Source organism: Otolemur garnettii, unplaced genomic scaffold (assembly GCF_000181295.1).
Source record: "Otolemur garnettii isolate 467f Iridium unplaced genomic scaffold, OtoGar3 scaffold00064, whole genome shotgun sequence".
Taxonomy (NCBI): Eukaryota; Metazoa; Chordata; class Mammalia; order Primates; family Galagidae; genus Otolemur; species Otolemur garnettii.
In genome coordinates, this window is record NW_003852459.1 from 7,609,797 (window position 1) to 7,625,902 (window position 16,106).

Below are 16,106 nucleotides of genomic sequence, written 5' to 3' on the forward strand. Positions count from 1 at the left end.
GCAGTGGCAGAAAAAACACCCAGCAGGTCAGATAAATGTCCTAGGCAGGCCGCATGTGGCCCATGGGCCGTAGTTTGAGGATGCCTGCTCTAAGGTTTTGCTTTTAAGGACTTATCAGGTGGTGGTAGAGCAGTGTTTAGTCTAAGTCCACTTACTCCCCATTACTGAGCAAGACATTTCTGAGTCCAGTATGCCCCTGCATTATGAAATATTTTAGTTCCCAGTACTATCTGAGTACCATGTGCAGTTTCCCCCATCCTTTTAGGTAATTCTTTTCTCAGATTCAGTTAGTCTCCTCACATGCATGTACTGATCAGTAATCTGCTGCATAGTCAAGGGAACCTACTCTAGATCCTGCCTTTCTCTCTGTTTGTGCTTCTCTCTTCTCCAGCTTTCTACCCTGCAAATTCACAGTGCCTCGGCCTCTGTGGTGAGGCCTGCACCCTCTACTGAGGGTGCCTGCTGAGCTCCTGCTAGTTCACCCTCTCTGCATGCAGCCTGGAAAATCCCTCAAGGCAGTAAACTATGGAAGTTCTAGGGCTTATTTCACATGTTTCTTGTTGCTGAGTGATTCCTGTTTTTCATTGACTTCTGTCCAGTGTGTTAAAAACCATTGTTTCGTGTATTTTTCATGTTTTGAGGGATTGTTTCAAGAAGCCCAAGTCCTCTTGTTTATTTTGAATCAAACTTATTTGATCATTTTGACAGGAGGTTTATTCCCTTCGATCAAGAATCTGGATAGTTGGGCATCGTGGCAGGCACCTGTAGTCCAAACTACTTGGGAGGATGAGGCAGGAGAATCACTTGAGCCTAAGAGTTTGAGGTTGCTGTGAACTATGATGCCATGGCACTCTACTGGGGGCAAGAAAATGAGACTCTCTCAAAAAAAAAAAAAGAAAAAAGAATATGAATCACTTCTTGGCCTTTTGGGCTAAGATCCAAGTGTAAAAAAATAGGGAACCAAAATTGAAATTTAATTGTCTCTTATTCTCATGTTATTATTACAGTGTTCATCCAAGTGAAAGTCTTTCCATTATTCTTCCTCCTGTTCCAATCATAACTTTATAGGCTTCTCTTTTATTTTGAGGATTTTTCTAAAGCCTCAATTCATTCTGGACTTGATAAACTTTTTGACATTTTCCTCACATGCCTTTTCCTTTCCACTCCTTTTTCTTTTCTACCTTTCTCCGTTCTTTGTACTTAATACATATTTTTTAAGGGTGTATAATGTTCCACATGTTGTCCTAAGCACTGGAAATAATGCCATGAAAAGGATAAACAAAAATCCTTCATCTCTTGTTGAAATTCTAGTGATGAGAGAAAGTTAACAAACATGTAAATACAATTATTTTAGTTAGGAATATGCGGTGTAAAGAAACTAACACACATTTGGGGGTGGTATTTGAGCTAAACTATTACTAATGAATACCAGAACAGTGTTTGGTGTAAGTCTACTTTTCCCCACAACTGAGTAAGACACTTCTGAGTATTCTATCATATACCCTGTGAGTTATGAAGTAATAAACAAGAGCAGCCATGAGAAGAGCTAGAAGAGTATTCTAAGAAGAAGTAAAAACAATGGCAAAATCTCAAAGTCAATAATGAGTGTCACATGTTCAAGAAACAGAATGAAGGACAACATTGACTGGAGAGTCATCCATGAAGAGAAGATTGGTAGAAAAGTATTCAGAGGTCAGATCTTCTAAGACCTAACTAGCTGAATCTTATGTTACATGCCTTTGCCTTTTACTTTTGGAACATGTCTTCTTTATACCTGAGACACTTAGAAATTTCCCTGTGCAACCACTTGACCCTGTAGACATATTTCTCTGGTTTCTTCATCATTAGGCTGAGATTTCTGATATTCAGAGCATCCATTTAAAAAAAAATGACTTCAAACTTTGTCTTCCATATAACAGGTGCTGACCATGTACTTTTACCTGACTTTGAATACTTTGAAATACAGTTTTTCTTTGACTAAAATAATTTTGTAATCATTCCAGCATATACCTACTACGCTGTTACAGACCCCAAGACAATATGACTCATTATCCCAATTATACACATTATTATTATTGGTCAGAATTATATACAAAGGAGCAGTTTGAAGAGATAGCTGTAAACAAGGCAGCCAAAACTTTGTCAGATCGCTAGCTTTTATCACAAGCATTTGTAGCAGATTGCTTTTCCCAGTTCGTTCTCAACATGGCAACAAGAGATACCTTTCCAAAGTGCAAATAAAGCTTTTTCACTCCTCTGCTTATACTATGTCCTCTGTAAGATGGCTTCTCATTGCAATTAAAATAAATATCAAAACATAATCGTGGCTTTTAAGACTCTGCATGATTCTCTCCCCGCCTATTTCTCCAACCTCATTTCATGCCGCTCTCACTTACCCCCATTACACTCCATTATGCTCAAGTCTTCCTTAAGTTTCTAGAATGCATTCAACTTTTGTCCAGCACTGAGGTTTATCTCATACTGTTTCCTTTGCCTGAAATACTCTTTCACCGATTCTCTTCTCATGGACAGCTTCTTTCTTTATCTTCAGGTCTTGCTTAAATGTTACCTCCCCAGAAAGGACTTCCTATCTTTCTTATTCCCCACCCGTGTTCTTTCTTAGGCCCTTATTTATTTCTTTCATAGCACTTAACATGGCCTGCCGTTATTTTATTTATGTATTTGTGTGTTGGATTTTATGTATATTCATCACTACACTACAAGCTTCCGAGAGCTTTTTCATTAACATGACATTGATTTGCCCAGAGATCAAATTGCTTGCATCATTTCTTCTTTTAATGTTTCTAAAGCCTCCTAAGCCAACTTTAGAGATCCTCCTTGTTCCCTACAGTATCCCTAGTACCTAAACAATGTCTCATACGTAGTAGGCCCTAATGAAAGATTTACATAATTTTACTTTACATATTTTGAATGGATAAACATATTATAAATAAAATTATAAAAGTTAGAATAAAAGTGACTTTTCAATGAAGGTTTTTTTTTTTTTTTTTGGGCAGTTTTTGGCCGGGGCTTATGGGGCCGGCACCACTCCTTGGAGCCACAGGGGCCGCCCCAATGAAGGTTTTCTTTAATACCGAAGTGTTAGAAGTACAGTAAGGGGGAAAGGACATATAAGTGTCGTAAAATCTTCGTTATCCAAATTACTGATTCAGTGTCACCCATTTACTCTTGTAAATCTGTTGCTGAATGTACATACATTTTTACCAAATATCTCATTTTTAATTATTTCTGACAAATCTTCCTTTTGTATTTTGTATAACTAGTGAAGACTTAATAATGTAAAATTTCTCAGTGGCTCTCTGATCCCTGAAGTAGACTGAAGCTGCAAGGAATTTTCTTAGAGAAATGAAACTTATATGGTAGTGAGATGTTTGATAATTACTGGTGTAAAACCATGGTTGAAAATATTAAATAGCACGGAATTTTATCACTTCGTTATTCAACATTAGTTACATAATACTGTTAAATCCCAGCTATTATATTATAGTATCCTGGCTTTTTTTCCCAAAAAATAATATTGTCTGTTGATGCTTAAAAGATACAGTGTTCATGCTTCAAAGATACAGATTTCCACAGCAGTTGTCCTTTGAAATGTACATGCTTAAAACATTAGAATTACCTTTCCAGGCACATCTTTGGAAATATTTTATTATTTATTACCATTAAGAAACAAACTGGTAGTATAAATTTAAAGTGTATTTCCGGGTTTCAGGATTATTTCCTTTTAAATGCAGTAAATTTCTTTCGTTCTTCCCACTTGTTTTTGGTCTAAAAATACTACAGTTTCTAGTTGCCCACTGTGTTTAATAGATGACTTATACATCAACATCTGTTTTCTGATTCTATTTTGTATATTTTTCTAACGAACATAATGAATCCAATAGCCAGTAATACTGCTTAGCCATGACCTATATATGCTCCCAAATGTTACATAACCTGTTTCTGAGACTGTGTAAATCATTCAGGACTGGTTTTATGAGCTGACTGGTTAGTCTGACTTATCAGCATTCCTCTCAATGACTATAACAGTAAAAATTTTAAAACATATCCCAATTGATGTTTAAAAACAAAAAGCTTCAGTAAAGAGCAAAATCTTAAAATAGTACCTATAGTTAGAAATAAAGAAATCTTTTTCTTTTTATTCTGCACCTTTCCTTCAGTATCAGGTTGCCATGGAAATTTTTTCATTAACATTAGATTGATTTGCCCAGAGATCAAATTGCTTGCATCATTTCATCTTTTAATGTTTCTAAAGCCTCCTAAGCCAAGTTTAGTGTTTTAACCTGTAAGTCATTCCAGATTCCCAAGAGTTTTTGCCATGCTAACTATTTTTGAAACTCAATACACATCGTTATGTTTGATGTTAGTGTCAGTGTTACTGTAATGTTTTAATTCTGTACTGATGCAAAAAAATTCTCTAAGTATTTTGAGTAATCAACAAAAAACTTTAATTATAAACTGAGAACATTTCCCTAATAAAAATAAAGAAGCAAAGTAAAATGCTTTTTTTTAAAGCTTCTAGCATTCTAGCTTTTTTCTATGAAATATCAAAATTCATGCTACTGAACATAGAAAAATAGTATTTAATTTGAGTAATTTGACTTCATACACTTCTATGGTATGTGTTAAAACTTGTGTATGGAAAGTAAATATAAGCCAGTCATGGTGGCAAACACCTGTAATCCCAGCGCTTGAGAAGCCGAGGCAGGACAATTGTTTGAGGCCAGGAGTTTGAGTCCAGCCTGGGCAACATAGCAAGACCATGTCTCTACAAAAAAATTATCCAGGCATCATGTCATACACCTGTAATTCAAGGTCCTTTGGGAGTTTAAGGTGGGAGGATTGCTTGAGCCCGGGAGTTTAAGGTTACAGTGAGTTATGATAGTGCCACTATACTCCAATCTGGCAACAGAGCAGGACCCTAGGTCTAAACAAATAATAATAATAAATTTTAAAAAATTAAAAAGTAAATATGGTCAACCCTCTGTACCCATGGGCTCCACATCCACAGATTCAACCCAGCTTGGATTGAAAATATGTATAATGGGGAAAAAATTATATCTGTTGAACCTACTACAAAAAATTACATCTATTGAACTGCTTTCCTTATATTAATGCAGTAAAACAACTATTCACATGGCATTTACATTGTATTAGGGTTTGTAAAAAATCTAGCAGTGATTTAAACGTACAGGAAGATGTGCAAATACTACACTGCGTTATATCAGGGATTTGAGTGACCACAGATTATGGTATCCTTGTGAGGTTCTGGAACCAATCCCCCATGGGTACCAAGAGAAGACTAAATTCAACTTGTGTATATTGTCTAAAATAAGCATAATTTTGTTCTAAATACTGTGATTGCTTTGTGCCACTTCAGAGTAGCTCTACAGTGTTTTCCAAAAGTTATTCCACAGTTTTTGAGGGAACATACCATGTTCCGAGCACCTATACCTGCAGTAGATGTACAGTATGTTTCTAACTGACACATTGTAGTGTCGCACTGGACATTCATGTAAACCTTTACTATAGCTTAGATTCTGTTTTCTAGTCTTCAGTAACACCCTTGCCATATCTCTAATGTCATTGCCCCTGTCTTTTGCCTACCTAATGCCAAACCTCCGTTCTTTTCGTTATGTTTTAAAAATGTTATTTACGGAGAAGCTGCAGTAATCCAAAGAACTCAACACAGATTCAGCAACTGTTAACACTTTGCCACCGTTTCTTTATTATTTTTCCTCTCTGCCTCCTCCGTGTATGTATTTATGTATATTTTTAGAACACTTCAATATTAAATTGCAAACATGACATGATTTGTTATTTTTGCTTTTTTCCTTGCCAACACTCATAAACCAGAGATTCCACTCTACCCATACTGCTCTCTTGTCTGATAAACTGGGTTCTGCTAGATAAGGTCACATATGGATTCTCCCATCAATTATTGATCTAACCCCAGAGTGGCTTTCAATAATGCCTGTATATGAATAGCTACTTCTAAAGTTTGCAAACATTTGGGTATTTGGAGATTTCATTTTCTTATGGCATTCTATTTTTATGGGAATTAGATCAGATGATACATTCTGTTTGATTTCAGTTTTTTAGAATCACTGTGATTTCCTGTATGGTCAATTATTTGTGTTAATACACCAATAATGTATCTCATGCTATTTAGTGGGATTACTTAGTGCTAGGCACTAAACACTTTATAAATCTTCATTTATTCAATTTCTGAATGACACTTTCTGATAGGTACTATTATCTTCATTTTGCAGATAAGGAAACTGAGGGACAGAGAAGTAACTGTCCCTAAATCTGGATTTTAATCCCAGCAGTCTGGATACAGAATTTATGCTTTTAACCAACATACTATGCTAATTTTGCTAGTCTTAATGTGTTGCTCTTTTAAAATATGTACTTATAATTCTTATAGATTTATGTAGCTCCCTGCATAATTCTAATAGACTGATCATATTAGCTTTGTAGTTCAAATCTTGTATATCTGTATTAATTTTTTGCCTATTTCATTTATCAGTTTCTGAGAAATGTTTCTCAACTGTGGATGGGTCATTTTCTCATTGTAATTTTGTCATTTTTTAAGTTTAATTATTTTTAGGATATAGTTATATATATTTTAAGAGTTTTTATGTCTCACTAGTATATTTTCCATTTAATAATTACGAAATAATTATGAAATTCAGACTCTCGGTTATAAATATTACTTTTGTAATAGCAAGTCCTCTTGTCCAATACAATCTGAACTTATACTTGGTTTATTGATTGAAAACATTTGTTAAAGCAAAGAATCATAAAAATACTAATAATTAAACATTTTATTTTAAGTTATATAAATGTATATTCAGTCAATGGTCATTTTAGTTCAGACCCTTTTATGAATTTACCGATTAGAGTACAATTTTTCCTCAACATCAAATATTTTCATTTTTCTTCTTTTTTTTTCCCTCCCATTTTGCAGAGGAGCAAGAAATCATAGACCCTTGCAAGGTGATCTGAATGCAGAATTACTTAAGATTTTCGGGGTTCTCCCCCCTAAGATTTGCTTCTCGCTCATCTCATTCCACCTTATTTTTTCAGAGGCTGATGTTAAAACTTCGCTTTTAACTTAATTTTTATGGAAATAGTCATTCACTTTTCGAATCATAATTTCATTGGCTTACAAAATATTTTAGTAAATTTCTAAATTAAACCAAACACATATTATTGGCTGAGGCAGTTTCGGAAACAATGTAACTGGTAGTGAATATCATACAACTGGTCAGAGCAGAGGTAAACATTTGATCTTTTCTCAAAAGGAAGTGCAGCTTTAATTAATTCAGTGATTTTATGAAATAGAGATTCATTAAGAGAATTTTCTCTGTTGCTCAAATCAGAATATATTCTTCAAGTAAATAAAGGCAAAATCACTGCATTCTACAATTCTACATTTAACAGATGTTATTGTCAGAAAAAAACTACATAGGAGTAAAATTATATTTATAAGTTATCTGTAGACCAGCAATGCTGATGTTAGAGATGTCATGGATCTCTGACACTAAAGCCATTTTTAGCTTCTGTGCATAGGGATTCACCCTGTACTAGGAAGATTGACATGTTTTTTAAAAGCGTTATTTCTTGATATTCCCTAATACACGTTCTCCACTTTGTCTGAACAGGCTCTTCCCTGTCTCACGAGTGTCTCATCTCAGTAAACATGTACAAGATAGATTTTAAAAAATTGAAGTCATACAATCAGTCATTGTACACAACAGTTAAACTTTTCAAATATATTAAGTATTTTAAAACAGTAATAAAAATAACATACGCACTCAAATGTGTTATACCGAATTGTGACATAGTAAAGATCATAAAACAAAAACTGTAATTGTACTGCTAGTTGTTTTTTTATGGACTGGTGACTAAAGCTTTCCTACTAAATTTTATGTACATTTTTGAATTTCTTAAGTCTGTAAAACTTCATATATTCATGAATCAAATTATGCAAAAACTCTGCTGCAGCGTATGAATGCCACAGATTTGGGCCATAATCTCAAAAGACAGATTCCTGAACACCATAATCCCAAATATTGAAATCCTGAAAGATCAAAATTCCTAAAGTCTAAAATTCTGAAAATCACAATCCCAAAATATCAAAATCTTAAAAATATAATTCTGGGAAATTTTTTTTTTAATTTTTAAAATGTATTATTTTTTCTTAGAGACAGGATCTTGCTCTCTTGCCCTAGACACAGTGCAGTGACATGATCATGCCCACTGTAGCCTTAAGCTATCCTCCCACATCAGCCTCCCAAGTAGCTGGGACTGCTGATGAACACATCTGTGCCCAGCTTATTTTTTTATGCAAAGATGGAATCTTGCTGTGTTGCCCAGGTTGGTCTCAAACTCCTATCCTCAAGCAGTCCTCCCTCTTTGGCTAGAATTACAAGCATGAACCACCCAGCCAATTCAAGAAAAAAAGTTTTCCAAGTTCTTTAAAAGATATTTATTTACATTTTTAAAAGAGGATTTGTTTGAGAAACATATATAGACATCAGAACACTTTATAGGCCACTTTACACAATAAACTAGGCAATAATAACATACATATTTTTGCAAGCACAACCACTCAGATATACTAATGATAGTCACAGGGCGTATAAGGTATGAGCAGACAAACTGTATTCAGGAAGAAATAGAGCAAAGGTGAAATGTATGGACACATATCATTATAGTTGATAATTATGTGTACCCAACTTCATAATTAGTTGATAATTATGCATGATCTGTAATACCTGTGCAGAGGTCACTACAAAAGTTTTGAGACAGGTTATGTTATGGTCCATTATTTCCCATACCATGTCAGACATCCTAAGTTTCTGACGAAATCCACCAGAAACCTTGCATAGTCACCATTGCCTATGCAAGCCAAGATCTCAAGAAATTTTATCTTTCACAAATACAGACGTACAAAAAGGATCTCTCTTCATTTATTGAGGAAGTTACAGTGTTTTTATGTATATAGACATTGCCTACACCCAAAATCAAATCATGATAATGCTCATTTATTGAGTCAAAATTTTCAAAAATTGTATAGACAAATTAGAACTACTCTCTGAAAGTCTTTACACACTTTATTCCTCCAGTATTGAATATAATGCTAAGATGAAATACATAACTTAGCAAAGTAGCCCTATATATGAAGGGGCAAAAGTCATACGTGATCAAATAATTTGGCAAAGGAGATTTCTTGTATTTTTTGGTCACATTTTCATTTCTGTGATCTTCAAAACACTTGCTGCACTTGTGTAGGAGAGTGGTTGTAGTCTACAAATTTTATAATACATGCTGTCCATGTGAAAGTCTGGTTATTGCTCAGCTGTTTCACTTAAACCATTTTCTGTTTTCTCCACACCTGTAATAATTAGCTTTTAAATTTTTCTTTTTTTGGCTCGGTGGCTAGGGCACCAGCCACATACACTGGAGCTGGCAGGTTTGAATCCAGCACAGGCTTGCCAAACAACAATGACAACTACAGTCAAAATATAGCCAGGTGTTGTAGTGGGCACCTGTAGTCCCAGCTACTTGGGAGGCTGAGGCAAGAGAATCACTTAAGCCCAAGAGTTTGAGGTTGCTGTGAGCTGTGACACCACAGCACTCTACCCAGGGCAACATAGTGAGGTTCTGTCTCAAAAAATAAATAAATATAAATTAAATTAAATAAATAAATAAATAAATTTTTCTCTTTTACCATTAAGTAGCCTTGTATACTTACCACAGCCCTTTTGCAAGGCAACAATTTCACAGATCACTCCTATTGTGTGCTAAGGAATATAGTAAGAAGGAATGATACTCAGCTTCCCCCATATCAAATCTGCATCAGGCAGGGTTCTTCAGAGACAAACAAATAGGATATACTGAGAGAGAGATACATGAGAGGGGATTTATTAGGGGATTGGTTCACACAGTTGTGGTAAATCCTACAGCAGACCATCTGCAAGCTGCAGACCCTGTGTTGTAGGGACTCAGTCCAAACCTGAAGGCTTCAGGAACACCTATGCTGCTGTACCCCCGAGTCTGAGGCCAAAAGCCTCAGGACCTAGAGAGCCACTGTTGTAAATCCTGAAGTCCAAAGGCTGGTAAGCCTGGAGTTCTGATACCCAAGGCAGCAGAAGTAGAATCTGTCCCAACTCTGAGAGAGCGATCAAGTCGCCTTCTGTATTTCTCTAGGCCCTCGCCAAGATTGAAGGAAGCCCTTCCCCATATAGTCCACTCAGGCTCACCTGAGCCTTCACAGATGTACACAAAATAGCACCTTCCCAGCTGTACACAAAATAATGCTTTACCAAGTTCCTAAGTAGTCTTTAATCCAGTCAAGTTGACATCTAAAATTAAGTCTCTCCACATCAACTTGGCACCCATATGCATCTCCTTAGACCTTACTTAATTTCCAGAGAAAGACAAGACCAAGGTGAAATTCCTCCTAACACGATGCAACTATTCTGCATACCACTGAGAATCCACTAATGCCTTCCCTGGAATTCGGTTTTCAAGATTTCAGCATTCAGAATTTTAACCTTTACAATTGTGATTTTAGGGATTCTGATCTTGTGAGATTTCAACATTCAGGAGTGTGTCTTTGGAAATTACACAACGTGTGTCACATTCAGTACAAACAAGATATCGGTCCATCTTCTTGCCATGTGTCCTTATCATTCCTCAACAGGTTTACAGTGGCAAGTTAATGTGTAACAGATATTTAAATAAAGTTTTCTTGCTTAATTTAAGTTTTAAGTAGTTCTTCCCCATTTTTTTTATTCATGACAAGAAACATGAATAATGATTTGATACAGTCATTCAGTTTTGGAAACAAGATTTTCCTTACTCCTCCTTCAAGTTTCTGGGCCATTTTAATTGTAGAAATCTTAATATTGCCAAATTAGCTATTTAAAATACTCTTGCCAGTCTGGCCACAGTGGCTCACACCTGTAACCCTGGCACTATGCGAGGCCAAGGCCATGGATTGCTTGACCCCAGTAGTTCAAGACCAGCCTAAGCACAAGTAAGACCGCATCTCTACTAAAAATAGGAAAATTAGGGGCTGTTTTGTGAAGAGACAAAGACAGAGCGGTTGCAGCTGCATTGTTGACCTCAAGCAGTACTCAGCGTCTCCATGTAGAAACTGGAGTAGGAGGCTCAGAATCGAATCTCTTCTCCCTCCCCCCTCCTGTGAGATTGTTTTGATCTTCAGCTACATTTTGTGGCTTTGTCAAGAACCTAATCATCAAACGCAATGGCTAGCAATGTTACCAACCAGACAGATACTCGCTCTATGAACTCCCGTGTATTCACTGGGAATCTTAACACTCTTGTGGTCAAGAAGTCTGATGTGGAGCTGATTTTCTTGAAATAATGGCAAAATTGGGGGTTGCTTTGTTCACACGGGCTTTGCCTTCATTCAGTATGTTAATGAGAGAAATGCCCCGGCTGCTGCAGCAGGAGAGGATGGCAGAATGATTGCTGGCCCAGTTTTAGATTTTAGTTTTTGGGGTTTTTTTGCAGTTTATGGCCAGGGCTGGGTTTGAACCCCCCACCTCTGGCATATGGGGCTGGTGCCCTACTCCTCTGAGCCACAGGCTCTGCCCCAAGTTTTAGATATTAATCTGGCTGCAGAGCCTAAAGTGAATCGAAGAAAAGCAGGTGTGAAAGGATCTGCGGTGGAGATGGACAAGTCAGTACCTTGACACCCTTCTCCGTCCCCTCTACTCAGCTCCCCTTTGGCTTGCACTACGCCTTTCAAAGGGATTATTCTGACAGGATGTACAGTTACCCAGCACGGGTTCCTCCTCCCCCTCCTACTGCTCAGGGTTATGGAGCCCTCAGAGCCCCAGCCTGTATCAGGACAGAGAGGGAAACGTGGCTTCAATTCTAAGAATGGACAGCAAGGTTCTTCTTCCAAGTCTGGAAAGTTAAAAGGAGAGGACTTTCAGGCCATGAAGAAGGAATGGAACCAGATAAAACAAAAAGTGGATTCTTCCCTGGGAAACCTGGAAAAAACTGAAAAGGAGCAGAGCGAACAAGCAGCAGTGGAGACGAAGGATGGTGAGTCGGAAGAGGGCAGAGCGGCAGCTCCCTGAAGAAAGATGAGATGAATGTGAAGATGGAGTCTCGGGGGTGCAGATGACTCTGATGAGGAGGGGGACCTACGGGATGGTGATGAGAATGAAGATCCAGCGGTCGACCAGCTGGAGTTGATCATCAAAGATGACGAAAAGGAGGCTGAGGAAGGAGAGGATGACAGAGACAGCGTCAGTGGCAAGGGTGACTGTTAAGCACGTAGTGGGGGTTAGAAATCTTATCCCATTATTTCTTTACCTAGGTGCTCGTCTAGATCATATTCTCACCAGACCCTCTCCACCTCTTATCTTCAGCACACGCTCACTGTTCTCCCCGTCCTTGTCCTTCCCATGTTCATTAATTCAAACAGCTCTGTGCCTAGTCCCATTTTCACTTCCTTTAATGCTCCTAATAGTTTTCTTAAGTCTTACCCTGTAATGTTTTGCTTTTAATTTTGATACCTTTTTATGATGTAACAATAAAAAGGATGTATGGTTTTTAAAAAAATAAAAATAGGAAAATTAGCCAGGCAGCTGGCACACTGCCAGCTGCTTGGGAGGCTGAGGCAAGAAGATCACTTGAGCCTAGGAGTTCGTTTATGCCACAGCACTCTAGCCTGAGGCAGCAGAGTGAGACTTTGTCTCAAAAAAAAAAAAAAAAAATACTGCTGCCATTTGTAAGAGCTTATCTATAGTAATCTTAATTGTGTGAAAAAATACTGCACTGAATTTACTGATGAAGGTGATTTAAAATCACAATTGTCACCTATTGATTCCATGCTTTTTATTAATCAAAATAACTCATTCGGATTGATGAATTTTAATAAGTAAGATTATATGTTGGTCTCAAAATGAATTTTTGCTAAAAACCTTTTTTTTTTTTTACATAATGGAGGTTGCATTTAAATTTTAATTGGCAATAAAGACAACTGACAAAATAGTTTGAAAACTACTGAGTTAGTTCAATGTGATCATTTTACAAATTAAGAAATTAAAGCTCAGTTTAAATGTCTTACAGATATCAAACTTTCTGACTTCACTGCTTTTCTGTGATTTGTTACCTCATCTCTGAGTTCCTATAATACATCTAGTTCATGCCATGCCATTTAGCATATAATAGCACTGATTTACTTATTCAACAAGTCATTTACTATGTTCCAAGCAGTCTTCTAGGTGCTGGAGTCTTCCCTGAATCTGGAAACTGTTGGAAATTAAGTAAGAAAAATAGATTCTATTTAACCTCCATTCAATATTAGTTGAACACACAACTGCAGTTAGCCATCCTGTGTGTGTTTTTGTACACCGAGTGGTTTAGACATATCATTAACAAGACCTTTTCTATCTAAGGTTATATTTTAGGAGAGTAAAAAAAAAAAAAAATTGTCTTCATATTTTGAAAGGTACAAAGAATGAAGAACAATTCAACATAAAGCACATTATTTGAATACCATGTGTCTGATAATGTGTTTCAAACCCACAAACACAGAAATAATAAAACAAGGAATGTGTATGACTGTGGGAAGTGCTGTTACGTACATGTCACATGCATGTAAGATGAGAGAGGAATGAACAAGTAACTTTAGGCAGGAGAAAAGGGGATTGCTTTAAGAAGTGGGACAATCTTTCTATGCCTAGAAAGCAGCACGTGAATAGGCATAGCATGGTGAAGGCATTGTTCAGGCATTTCCAAGAAAGTTTAGTGCAGCAGAATACTTAATGGTATCTTGTGAGGAGAGATTCTAGGGATCATTAGATGATTGAGAATGAAAAGAATAGAATGTAAGAACTTCTTATTTTTTGCCCTAGGTACTCCTCGTGTTCTACCTTATTTCTGTTCCTAAATGTTAAGTTATTTTAGAATGGACACTGTATTTTGTATTTCTCCATCTTATGGTGACTAGCTAGGTGTTAAACATAGCAAAAGGCTCAGTATATGCTTACTCATTCTGTCCATCAGTCACTCAACAAATATTTCTGGCTCCAATCTTTGCAATCTTTCTTTGTACCACAGGAAATTTTAAGATGACCGTGATACAAAGCCAACCTTCAAAGATCTATTGAACCCAAAGCAAAAAATAGCGGGTATTTTTGTCTTTTATGATGACTACATCCCATGTGCTCAGAAACAATAATAGGATAAACAGTAAAACATAGAATGATAAATGGTGATAAATAAGGAGAGAAAAGGGAGAAAACAGAGAGATAAATTATCAGAAAGAGGAAGTGAAAGCAAAGTTACTTAATTTCTCTTACTTCAGTTTCCTCAACTCTAGGACAGAAAAAATAAGAATACTGCCTTACAGGGTTGTGAAGAGGATTAAAAGAGTATACACACAGACACACACACACACACACATATGTATGTGTAAAGTGTTCGGTGCAGTTCCTATAAGATGGTAAGATAAATGTTAGTTAATATTACTTTACTTTTGGCTAAAATTACTTTAGCACCATTCTCATCACTTATGAACTTCTTTTATTAATAATAAGAGATACACTTTTAAACTACTTTATCCAAGGCTGATACTCCCTCACCCATGTCTTGCTCCTTTTGGCTTCTGCTTCCAATGTACTCAAATCTAATATTCCTTTCTTATTGACATGTATCATCATTCTTTGATAGTACTTTTTCTAGAAAATAATGTTTGCTGATCCAGATGTCTGGTCATCATTTTCTATTTCAGGCATCAGGCAGGCATCGACATCTTCCTGTGGAAAATATTCATTAATACTTTATCACTTATCACATATCAAGGTTAAAAGATCTGACAAAATGAGACTTTTTTTAATGTTTGCTTACTAGCAAAAAATGAGTCCAATATTAGAAATGTTATTAACATTCAGAAATGTAAAATCTTTAATATTAATCTTTTGGAACTAAGATCATTTGCAAAAAGAAAATAAAAAAGATCATTTGCAGAGATTAGGTGAAGTTTCATGTCTCCTACAACCTTTCTTTGCCTGTGTAGCATTGAATATGTATCCTTAGATGTATCTTGCCCACCCTACCCACCAATGCTTGAAACTAGAATAACTCTAGTTTATGTATTAAAGTAACTTATTAAAGTAACTTTATCTTACTTAGCACTTCATACTTGGCCCTATCATAATGCTATCATTCATAATTATCTATTTTCCTGACTACCCTACCCCTCCATCCCTCTACTCCCCAAATAAGCTCCTTGAGATGTGGACTATTTTCTTTTTCTTTTTCTTTTTTTTGTTTTTTTGTTTTTGTTTTTGTTTTTGGTTGGTTGGTTGGTTGGTTACAGTTGTCATTGTTGCTCAGCAGACCCAGGCCGGGTTCGAACCCGCCACCCTTGCCCACTGAGCTACGGGAGCTACCAAGATGTGGACTATTTTCTTTTCATGTTTATCACTGTATTGTCACGGTGCCTCATGCATATTTGGTTCCCAATAAATACTTAAAATATTAGGTGTAGTGTGTGAAGTACCTTTAGTATATCAGGATCGTAAAAATGTCATTTAATCTCAGTTCAGTCCCTTAGTTACTTGTCTCTCCTGGCTTCTTGCTGAGAATCAGTGCTGCTCAAGTATGCTGCCACATCCTGTCCTATGCATTCCCCCATCCTCTGACTCAAAGCCACTTTCTTGTTTTGCTAATAACGATGCAGTCAGGGAAAGGTGGCACCACAAAAAAGCAGACAAACAAATGAACAAAAATTAGGCTGGCTTCAGGAAAGACCTCAAAGGTGGGGAAATATTCTGTAGGATAACTGAGGTCCAGAATATAGTCCTTAGTGCTGTCATGTGAAAAACTTTATATTGCTATTTCTCTTTTTCTTCTCTTTTTTTGAGACAGGGTCTCTCTATGTCGCCCTCAGTAGAGTGCCGTAGCATCACAGATCACAGCAACCTCAAACTCTTGAGCTTAAGCAATTCTCTTGCCTCAGCCTCCCAAGTAGCTGGAACTACAGGTGCCCACTGCTACGCCTGGCTATTTTTTATTGTCGTTGT

The 16,106-nt window shown here is 36.6% G+C and overlaps 1 protein-coding gene and 1 pseudogene across 1 annotated transcript in view; both read left to right on the top strand.

Annotated features, from left to right (window-relative positions):
• MBD5 (methyl-CpG binding domain protein 5) overlaps nt 1–16,106 on the top strand; it is a 430,974-nt gene that overhangs the window by 339,800 nt on the left and 75,068 nt on the right. The window lies entirely within an intron of this gene.
• Nucleotides 11,306–12,344, top strand: LOC100945375 (annotated as a pseudogene).